Source organism: Coregonus clupeaformis, chromosome 18 (assembly GCF_020615455.1).
Source record: "Coregonus clupeaformis isolate EN_2021a chromosome 18, ASM2061545v1, whole genome shotgun sequence".
Classification (NCBI taxonomy): Eukaryota; Metazoa; Chordata; class Actinopteri; order Salmoniformes; family Salmonidae; genus Coregonus; species Coregonus clupeaformis.
Genome location: NC_059209.1, coordinates 1562760 through 1575175, shown reverse-complemented (window position 1 = coordinate 1575175; position 12416 = coordinate 1562760).

Genomic DNA, 12416 nt, shown 5'->3' with positions numbered 1-12416 from the left:
CAGAGGTCTTCTGGGAAGGGGATCTTATTCGCCTCCCCAACGTATGGCACTGGATCACCTTGTTGAAGAGCAGATCCATCAGCCCATCAACATAGCCTAGTTTGACTTGATAGATGTTATACAAACGACATATGAACTTTTTTATATTTGAAATGTTGCACTTTATATGTTATGTAACCTATACAATCTAAATAATGCCCCTTATTACATTGCTATGCACTTTTAGTTTTTACATGCATGGCCAGATAAATATAGAGATATTTTGTGATAGTATCAATCAGGATTGGATAGATCACAGAGCATGAACATGTAAAAAATACTTGCAATTTTTTCATAAATACTTCAAAAGTTTTGACTTATGGAATGTTGTTCAGGACCAGTTTATTACTGGCCACCCATTCCAAAACAGACTGCAACTCTTTGTTAAGCGTTTCAGTGACTTCATTAGCTGTGGTTGCTGATGAGTATATGGTTGAATCATCAGCATTCATGGAAACACATGCTGTTTAAAGCAGGTGGCAGGTCATTGGTAAAAATGAAAAGAGTAGAAGGCCTAGAGAGCTGCCCTGCAGTACACCACACTTTACATGTTTGACATTAGAGAAGCTTCCATTAAAGAAAACCCTTTGAGTTATATTAGATAGATAGCTCTGAATCCACAATATGGCAGAGGTTGAAAAGCCATAGCAAATCAGTTTTTTTCAACAACAGGTTATGGTCAATAATATCAAAGGCTGCACTGAAATCTAACATTACAGCTCCCACAATCTTCTTATTATCAATTTCTTTCAACAAATCATCAGTAATTTGTGTCAGTGCAGTACATGTTGAGTGCCCTTCTCTATAAGCATTCTGAAAGTCTGTTGTTAATTTGTTTACAAAGAAATAGCATTGTATTTGGTCAAACACCATTTTTTCCAACAGTTTGCTAAGAGCTGGCAGCAAGCTTATAGGTCTGCTGTTGGAACAAGTAAAGGCCGCTTTACCACTCTTGGGTAGCGGAATTACTTTGGCTTCCCTCCAGGACTGAGGACAAATACTTTCCTCTAGGCTCAGATTAAAGATATGACATATAGGAGTGGCTATAGAGTAAGCTACCATCCTCAGTAGCTTTCCATCTAAGTTGTCAATGCCAGGAGGCATTATTGATCAATAACAATACTTTTTCCACCTCTCCCACACTAACTTTACAAAATTCAATTTAGGCATTTCCTGCCTAAGTTTGCCCACTTTGTCAATGAAGTAATCATTAAAATAATTGGCAACATTAAATGGTTTTGTGATGAATAAGCCATTTGATTGAATGAAAGATTGCGTTTTTTCCCTTCATTCTTTATATCATAGATATTGGCTTCATAATACAGTTTCTTCTTCTTTTTGTTGAGTTTAGTCACACAATTTCTCAATTTGCAGTAAGTCAGCCAGTCAGATGTGCAGCCAGACTTATTAGCCACTCCTTTTGCCCCATCTCTTTCAACCATACAGTTTTTCAATTCCTCATCAATCCATGGAGCCTTAACAGTTCTAACAGTCAGTTTCTTAACAGGTGCATGTTTATCAATAATTGGAAGAAGAAATTCATTAATTTATCAAGTGCAGCGTCTGGATGGTCCTTATTAATCACATCAGACCAACAAATATTTTTAACATCATCCGCATAAGAGTCACAGCAAAATATTTTGTATGATCTCTTGTACACTATTTTAGGCCCATCTTTTGGAACTTTGGCTTTCCTGGATATAGCCACTATATTATGATCACTTCATCCAATGGGTACGGATACAGCTTTAGAACAAAGTTCTATAGTATTAGTAAAAATGTGATTGATACATGTGGATGATCTTGTTCCTGTAGTGTTTGTAAACACCCTGGTAGGTTGATTAATAACCTGAACCAGATTACAGGCACTTGAGCGGAAAGCTTAATGAAAAACAGTCAATATTCAGGTCCCCAAGAAAGTAGACCTCTCTGTTTACATCACATATACTATCAAGCATTTCACACATATGATTTAGATACTGACTGTTCGCAATTGGTGGCCTATAGCAACACCCCAAAAGAAAAGGCTTTAGATGTGCCAAGTGAACCAGCAACCACAACACTTCAATAAGACTTGACATAAGATATTCTCTAAGCGTTACAGGGATATGGCTCTGAATATATACAGCAATACCTCCCCCAAAAGCATGTGTGTCTCTTCTATAGATGTTATATCATTGTATTGCTACTGCTGTATCATCAAATGAATTATCTAAGTGAGTCTCAGAAATGGCTAATATATTAATGTTATCTGATGTTAGCAAGTTATTGATTTCATGAGCCTTATTTCTAAGGCTACATATATTAATATGGGCTATTTTCAGCCCTTTCCTGGGTAGCTTATCAGCGATAGACATAATATGGAAAAGAGCAAACAAAGCAAGTGGGGAAAGGGTGGCGGGGTTGGAAAGTAATAAAGGGGAATATATATATTTTTTTAAAGGATATGTATGTATGTGGGTGTGCATGTGTGTGTATGTGTGTATATGTATATGTATATGTGTATGTATGTGTGTATGTGTATGTGTAAAAATAAAAAATAAAAATAAAAATAATATATTAAATATTAAAAAATATACATTCAGCAGTCCATTAATCAATTGGTGTGTGTGTGTGTGTGTGTGCTGCGGGGTTGAAGCTACGAACCCATGGGCTTGGCTCTCTCATCCCTTCCAGGGTTCTGCGAGGGAGGGTGGACAATGAACCTGTCATAGCGGATGCAAGTAATGTCCCCACGCACTCTGGCAGCTTTCATGGCGGGGATAAGTTATTTCCTCTTCTGGCGCACAGCTTCAGGATAGTCCTCGTTGAGGAAGATATACGTTACTCTCAAGTTATTGGCTCTTTCCAAAACAGCTACCTTTCCCTTGAACCTCAGGTACTTGACCACTATCGGCCAGGGCCTGTCACCTGGGCCGGTGGTGGGTTTTACAGTCCTGTGGGCGCACTCCACCTCAAACCTCCTGTGGTCCATCTTCAACTTCTCAGAGATAATTTCCGTCACTTTGTCGTCAGACTCCGTCCAGGTCTCATGTGGATATTCTGCAATTCCGTTCTCAACCATGTTGTTCCGCTTTGATTGTCCCGCGATATTCCTCCATCATTGTTATCATGGATTCACACACAGAACTGATGTCCTCTCTCAATGTCATCTTGCCGTTCACCTGTTTCAACTCATGGAGCTGACCCTGGGAGAACTGCAAACTGTTCTTCAGGTCCTTGACCTCTCTGGTCAGGTCGTCCTTTATTTTATTAGTTGAATCCACCAGTATTTGGACAAAACACTTGAAGCTATTTTCTTGTTGTTGTAACAACTGCTTGTTCATTTAAAATATCCTTCACCTGTGATAGAGAGACACCACTGTCCTCAACAGTACCCCCGCCGGCTTTGGTCTTTGTCATGGTAGCTAGCAACGGTGGTTACGCTGTTACTCCTCGCAGTTCCAGACAGGGCAGGTCACAGGTAAGATTGAAAACAACAACAAACAGCAGGGATCTAGATAGTTACAAACACGGGACAATCCACAGCCCCAACCACAATGGCTAACCGCATCGCGGCCTGCGTAAAAGCCCTCAAGAAAACACCACTAGCTTGATAGGCAGCTAGCTAGCAGTTAGGCCCGGCCTTGGTCGGCAGGATCACTGGACATAGAGTAGCAGTCCCAGCAACTTATGCCAACTGCGTCAAGGGAACCAAACTCAAAAGTTAGCTAGCTACTAAGAAACTTTCCAATACTCTTTCAAAACAACAAACTCTCCAAAACAACAAACCGAGCTCTCCCTCTTAAGACCGGACATGGTTATGGTAGTTGGAGCTGGAGATGGAGATGGTGTGGACCCACAATGCAGTAAGAGCCTAAGTGTCAAAGGTGACGTGTATGTAGTGAGCGAAGTCAAGCGCAGGACACAGAGCTACTGGCAGACGTAATTTACTAACCAGTAAAAGAACATACAAAACAAAACCTCCTAACAGGGAGGAAACAAAGACACGCATACGACACAGCAATGCCGACCTTACGGGAAACAAAACAATAACACACAATTTACCAAACGAGAGACAGGGGTAAATATAGGGACTACAATCAAACATAATAGCGAACAGGTGTAAACACTCAACACTAAACAAGACAAACACCGAAACATCGATTGGCAGCAGCTAGTACTCCGGGGACGACGAACGCCGAAGCCTGCCCGAGCAAGGAGGAGGAGCAGCCTCGGCAGAATCCGTGACAGTACCCCCCCTTGACGCGCGGTCCCAGCCGTGCGCCGACCCCGGCCTGCTCCCCGGACGCGGAGCAGGGCGAGTCGGATGACTCCGGTGGAAATCCCTCAACAGGGAGGGATCTAGGATGTCCCTCCTAGGGACCCAGCACCGTTCCTCCGGACCGTACCCCTCCCACTCCACGAGATACTGCAGACCCCCCATCCGACGCCTCGAATCCACGATGGAACGGACTGAGTACGCCAGAGCCCCTTCAATGTCTAGTGGGGGCGGAGGAGCCTCTCGTATCTCATTCTCCTGGAGTGGACCAGCTACCACCGGCCTGAGGAGAGACACATGGAACGAGGGGTTAATGTGGTAATTTATGGGCAGTTGTAACCTATAACATACCTCGTTCTATCTCCTCAGGACTTTAAATGGCCCCAAAAACCGCCGACCCAGCTTCCGGCAGGGCAGGCGAAGGGGCAGGTTTCGGGTCGAGAGCCAGACCCGATCTCCCGGTGCATAATCCGGACCCTCACTGCGGTGGCGATCAGCGCTCGCCTTTTGCCTTCTGATAGCCCGCTGCAGATGGACATGCGCAACGTTCCATGTTTCCTCCGAGCGCCGAAACCACTCATCCACTGCAGGAGCCTCGATCTGGCTCTGATGCCAGGGTGCCAGGACCGGTTGATAACCCAACACACACTGAAAAGGTGTAAGATTAGTGGAAGAGTGGCAAAGTTAGTTTTGGGCTATCTCTTCCCAGGGGATATAACCCGACCACTCCTCCTGCCGGTCCTGGCAATAGGACCTCAGAAACCTACCCACATCCTGGTTTACTCTCTCCACCTGCCCATTACTCTCAGGGTGAAAACCTGAGGTAAGGCTAATCGAGACCCCCAAACGTTCCATAAACGCCCTCCAGACTCTAGAGGTGAACTGGGGACCCCGAACAGACACTATATCCTCAGGCACCCCGTAGTGCCGGAAGACGTGAGTAAACAGGGCGTCGGCCGTTTGTAGGGCTGTAGGGAGACCTGGCATCAGAATGAGACGGCAGGCATAGAAAACCGATCCACAACGACCAAGATCGTGGTATTCCACTGGGAGGGGGGAAGGTCCGTGACAAAATCCACCGATAGGTGAGACCACGGCCGTTGTGGAATGGGTAGAGGTTGTAACTTTCCTCTGGGCAGGTGTCTAGGCGCCTTACACTGAGCGCACACCAAGCAGGAAGAAACGTAAACCCTCACGTCCTTAGCCAAGGTGGGCCACCAGTACTTCCCGCTAAGGCAGTGCACCATTCGACCAATACCCGGATGACCAGAGGAGGGTGACGTGTGAGCCCAATATATCAGTCGATCACGGACCTCGAGCGGCACGTACCTTCGCCTCTCTGGACACTCTGGGGGAGTAGGGTCGGTACGTAACGCACGCTCGATTTCCGCATCGACCTCCCACACCACCGGTGCCACAAGACAACACTCCGAAAGTATGGGAGTGGGCTCAATGGACCTCTCCTCTGTGTCATATCGCCGGGACAGGGCGTCTGCCTTAGCGTTCTGTGACCCTGGTATATACGTGAGCTTAAATACAAACCGGGCAAGAAACATGGCCCACCTAGCCTGACGAGGGTTCAGTCTCCTCGCTGCCCGGATGTACTCCAGGTTACGATGGTCAGTCAGAATGAGGAAAGGGTGTTTAGCCTCCTCAAGCCAATGCCTCCACACCTTCAGTGCTTGAACCACCGCTAGCAGCTCCCTGTCCCCCACGTCATAATTGCGTTCCGCCGGACTGAGCTTCTTGGAATAAAAAGAACAGGGGCGGAGTTTTGGAGGCGTGCCCGAGCGTTGAGACAGTACAGCACCGATCCCCGCCTCGGACGCATCCACCTCAACTTGGAACGCCAAAGAGGGGTCCGGATGTGCCAGCACCGGAACCGAGGTGAACAGGTCCTTCAGATGTCTAAACGCCCTGTCCGCCTCAGCCGACCACTGCAAACGCACCGGGCCCCCCTTTAGCAGGGAGGTGATGGGAGCTGCTACCTGTCCAAAACCCCGGATAAACCTCCGGTAGTAATTGGCAAAACCCAAAAACCGCTGCACCTCCTTAACCGTCGTGGGAGTCTGCCAGTTACGCACGGCTGAAACTCGGTCAATCTCCATCTCCACCCCTGACGCGGACAACCGATGTCCCAGGAAGGAGATGGACTCCTGGAAAAACAGGCATTTCTCCGCCTTCACATACAGGTCATGCTCCAACAGTCTACCCAGCACCCGACGCACCAGGGACACATGCTCGGCTCGTGTAGCGGAGTATATTAGAATGTCATCAATATACACCACTACACCCTGTCCATGCAAATCCTGGAAAATCTCGTTCACAAATGATTGGAAGACTGAAGGAGCATTCATTAAACCGTATGGCATGACGAGATACTCATAGTGACCTGAGGTGGTACTGAATGCTGTCTTCCATTCATCTCCTTCCCTAATGCGCACCAGGTTGAAAGCGCTCCTGAGATCCAATTTTGTGAAGAATCGCGCCCTGTGTAATGACTCCGTCATACTAGCAATCAGAGGGAGAGGATAGCTGTATTTAATGGTAATCTGATTGAGACCACGGTAATCAATACACGGGCGTAAAACCCCATCCTTCTTCTTCACAAAAAAGAAACTCGAGGACGCAGGGGAAGTGGACGGCCGTATGTATCCCTGTCTCAGAGATTCGGTGACGTATGTCTCCATAGCTGCCGTCTCCTCCTGAGACAGAGGATACACATGACTACGAGGAAGTGCAGCGCCTACCTGGAGGTCTATCGCACAATCCCCCTGTCTATGAGGTGGTAATTGAGTCGCCTTCTTCTTACAGAAGGCGAGTGCCAAGTCTGCATACTCAGGAGGAATGTGCATTGCTGGCATTTGGTTCGGACTTTCCACTGTCGTTGCCCCTACGGAAACACCTATACACCGCCCGACACACTGGTCAGACCATCCCTTGAGAGCCCTCTGTTGCCATGAAACGTTGGGATCATGAGATATTAACCAGGGAAGCCCCAACACCACAGGAAACGCAGGAGAGTCAATCAAATACAACTGTATAATCTCCTAATGACCCCCCTGCGTCTTCATCTTAAGTGGCGCTGTGACCTCCCTAATCAATCCCGACCCCAAAAGGCGGCTGTCTAGGGCATGGATGGGAAAGGGCACATCAACTGGTATAAGAGGAATCCCTAACTTATACGAGAAACAGAGATCGATAAAATTCCCAGCTGCGCCTGAATCGACTAGCGCCTTATGCTGGGAGTGAGAAGACACCTCGGGAAACACAACTTTAATACACATATGTACAACAGAGAGCTCTGGGTGAGTTGGGTGATTACTCACCTGGAATGACTCATCAGTGCGTGGCCTACCGCCTCGATCCCTAGGAGACCCTACCCAGCACCGAACCGCAGTGTGTCCTCTGCGGCCACAGTTGGTGCAGGGAACGGCCTCTCTCCTGGTCTCTCTCTTCTTCTCTCTAGCACCAGCACCCCCGAGCTCCATAGGGCTCGGCTCGGAGGTGCTGGGGAATGGAATGGACGGCCCCAACTCCGGACGTCCGCGGGTAGCCAACAGGGTATCTAGACGAATCGACATGTCCACCAGCTGATCGAAACTTAGGTTGGTGTCCCTGCTGGCCAACTCTCGGCGAACATCCTCCCTTAGGCTGCACCTGTAGTGGTCGATGAGGGCCCTCTCATTCCATCCCGCATTGGCAGCCAGAGTCCGGAAGTCCAGTGCGAACTCCTGCGCGCTCCTCTTCCCCTGTCTGAGGTAGAACAGAAGCTCACCCGCCGCTTTCCCCTCTGGGGGATGACCGAAAACCGCCCTGAAGCGGCGAGAGAACTCCGCATAGCTGACTGTAGCGGCGTCTATTCCCCTCCACTCGGCGTTGGCCCACTCCAGTGCCTTGCCGGACAGACAGGAGATGAGGGCGGAAACGCTCTCGTATCCCGAGGGCGCCGGGTGGATGGTTGCCAGGTAGAGTTCCACTTGGAGCAGGAAACCCTGACACCCGGCCGCGGTGCCATCATAAGCCCTCGGGAGCGAGAGCCGAATCCCACTGGACTCCGGAGGTGAAACGACGGGAATGGCTGATGGTGGTGGTATCGTTGGAGGAGGTGTGGGCAAACCTCCTCTTTCCCATCGCCTCAAGGTGTCCATCACCCCTTCCATGGCGGTGCCAAGATTCTGGATCATGGCCGCTTGTTGGATAACGCGCTCCTCCAGTGATCCCGTTGGCACCGCCGATCCTGCTGACTCCATGTGTGGTGTGTTATTCTGTCAAAGGCGACGTGTATGCGGTGAGCGAAGTCAAGCGCAGGACACAGAGCTACTGGCAGACGTAATTTACTAACCAGTAAAAGAACATACAAAACAAAACCTCCTAACAGGGAGGAAACAAAGACACGCATACGACACAGCAATGCCGACCTTCCGGGAAACAAAACAATAACACATAATTTACCAAATGAGAGACAGGGGTAAATATAGGGACTACAATCAAACATAATAGCGAACAGGTGTAAACACTCAACACTAAACAAGACAAACACCGAAACATCGATCGGCAGCAGCTAGTACTCCGGGGACGATGAACGCCGAAGCCTGCCCGAGCAAGGAGGAGGAGCAGCCTCGGCAGAATCCGTGACACTAAGATGTAAAAACACATGTATTAGAAAAAGCCATTGATTACATACAAATACACACATATTCAAAATGTAGAAAATACTATCAACTATTCAATTACATTCTTAGTTGGTATGAAGGATGATCCAGTGAAGTAGATGGCGGCTGAAAGCTGGAGGTTCCCTGATGGAGTACTGCTTATGAGGGGTTGGCTCCTCCACTTCCGGCTGTACAGGCAACGGACAACACTGCTGGTCAATGACCAGGAACGTCCCCCTCACACTGGTCAGTACCTCACACACCCCATCCACACATTGGGCACTTCTCAAATAGCTCCAGAAGACAGTCCTCATACATAATGTACTTTGAAACATCCTGGATAGGTTTTGGGGCGTGTCTGCAGAACAAAATGGACAGACAAACAAAATATGAGATGCAATACATCTAAATCACATTCATATCCATACCATCATTTGCTAGACACAATTCAAATTATTTACACTGAATATTTTGTGCCTTCTTACACAACACCATTTGACTTATTGAATGTGGTGACATTAAAACAGTTATCAGGAACCCAAATGTAAACATTAGAAAGACTGGAAAAGACGGGTCCCAGCATGTTGCCACTATTTAGTATACCTGTCTTACATAATAAAGAACTTATGATAGAGTTTATGAATCAGAGATGGTAGTGTCACCAGGATGGTAGGTTGAGTCATCCGAGTCAGGGACCTCAAAACAGTTGTCATCAAACTCCAGATGGGGCCGTTTGGAGGGTGGAGGTGTTGAGGAGAGAGATGGGGGTTCAGTTAACCGGTTGACAGTGGCACTGCCAACACCAACACTCTCAGTGGTAACACTTACTTTGGAACCTATGTAAATTATCTGATAATAAGACTGGTGGATATACTCTCATGTAACTTACTGCGTTACATTAGCACACATGATAGTACTACTTAGTTGCTAAGAAACACCTTACTAGCCTACCGGAATGTTTGCTCCATAGGAGTGAAAGTCTACAAGGTTTGGCTCTCCAAGAAAGTTGGGGTAGTCCTCCATTAGACTTTTATGCAGTAGTAGCTAATGAACTAGTCTTCCTAGGCAGACTGGTTGCCTCCCACAATGAAAATAATGTTCCAGGAAACTGTTGCCCTAGGTCTGAGATTTCAGAAAAAACGTATAAACTGCAGTGTATGTATACACAGAAGAAAAAATAGCATTAATTCTAGAACATTGTTATACGATTAGATAAATGGCAAAAAATCTGAGATAGTTATCAAGCTAGCTAGCTACATATCTTGGATCATTACATGGACGTGGTCCACGGTTCCTATGGACAGCTGCATGCCAACAGTTCTCCATAACGTCAGTGGAGGGGGGTCAGTCTGGCAACCCACGTTGTTTGTGACAGGTGCCGGTTCACACTGGCAACCAATGTCTCTTGTTGGGGGCTTAAAAGAAACAATATACACTGAGTGTACAAAATATTAGGAACACCTGCTTTTTCCATGACATAGACATAACAACCTCTCCCTCAACCTCTCCCTCAACATGATCAAGACAAAGGAGATGATTGTGGACTACAGGAAAAAAAGAGGACTGAGCACGCCCCCATTCTCATCGACGGGGCTGTAGTGGAACATGTTGAGAGCTTCCTGTCCCTTGGTGTCCACGTCACCAACAAACTATCATGGTCCAAACACACCAAGACAGTCGTGAAGAGGGCATGACAAAGCCTATTCCCCTCAGGAGACTGAAAAGATTTGGCATGGGTCCTCAGATCCTCAAATAGTTCTACAGCTGCACCATCGAGAGCATCCTGACAGGCTGCATCACCGCCTGGTATGGCAACTGCTTGGTCTCCGACCGCAAGGCACTACAGAGGGTAGTGCATATGGCCCAAAAAATTGTCAAAGACTCCAGTCAACCAAGTCATAGACTGTTCTCTCTGCTACCGCACGGCAAGTGGTACCGGAGCGCCAAGTCAAGGTCCAAAAGGCTCCTTAACAGCTTCTACCCCCAAGCCATAAGACTGCTGAACAATTAATCAAATGGCCACCCGGACTATTTGCATTTACACTGCTGCTACTCGCTGTTTATTATCTATGCATAGTCATTTTACCCCAACCTACATGTACAAATTACCTCGACTAACCTGTACCCCCGCACATTGACTCGGTACCTGTACCCCCTGTATATAGCCTCGTTATTGTTATTTTATTGTGTTATTTTGTAACTTTAGTTTATTCAGTAAATATTTTCTTAACTGCATTGTTGGTTAAGGGTGTTATGCGGAGTGGAACAGGGGAACCCAAGAGCAGACTCAGATGAGGAGACTGGGATGATGTAACCAAGGTATTTATTGAAACACAGGGGGGAGATGGAGTGCAGGTCAGTGGAAACTGCTGGAAACCAGGTGTGGAGGCTGTGGCTGGAGCGAAGGAGGTTGAGACAGGGTGAGCAGGTCCAGAGGGGAATCCAAGGGAGTAGTAGAGTGGGATTCCAGGACAGAGTAGCATGATGACAAGACCTGGGACTGGAGACAGGGACAAGAGTCAGAGCGGGCAGAACTGTAGCAGAGAGGAAAACAGTGTCAGGCAAGGAAAACAGGCACAACAGGATCTGAATAGTAACAAACTAGAACCGTAGACTGACTCAGCAGAGATTACGATCTGGCAGTGTGGAAGTGGCAGGACTGAGTATTTGTAGAGGTCTTGATTATGGAACAGGTTGCAGCTGGTTGGGATCTGCTCTGACTCCAGCACACCTGTCTCCGCCCACACAATCACACACACACACACACACACACACACACACACACAGAGAGGGAGAGGGAGAGAGTACTGGGGGAGTGGCGGCAGGTCAAGGAGACACAGGATGAGCAGTAGAGGGCGTTGCAGGAGCAGATGTGACAATACCCCCCAGGCTTATCTGGGTGTGAGGTATAGAAATCCCGTAAGAGGGAGGGGTCCAGAATGTGACAGTGGGGCACCCAGCAGCGCTCCTCAGGCCCGTATCCCTCCCAGTCCACCAGGTACTGCCAGCCACGACCCCAACGGCGCACGTCCAGAAGCTGCCGGACGGTATAGGCAGGGTGGTCATCGATGAGCCGGGGGTGTGGAGGAGCAGCTGCAGGAGGAGACATGGCACTGGAGCAGACAGGTTTAATCAGGGATACGTGGAAGGTAGGATGGATCCTGAGAGAGGCTGGGAGTTTCAGGCCCACCGCAGAGGGGTTAATGACACAGTCAATTTCAAAGGGACAAATGAATCGGGGGGAAGGTTTCTTCGATGCCACCTTCAATGGCAGGTCCTTCGATGAGAGCCATACTTTTTGACCCGGTGTGTAGACTGGGGCTGAGGCCCAGCGACAGTTGGCTTGGGACTGGGTCCTGTCAGAGGCATGAAGAAGGGCAGCCCGTGCCTTCCTCCAGGTACGGTGACAATGGCGCAGATGGGCCTGGACAGAGGGAACCGCAACCTGAACGTCTTGGGCG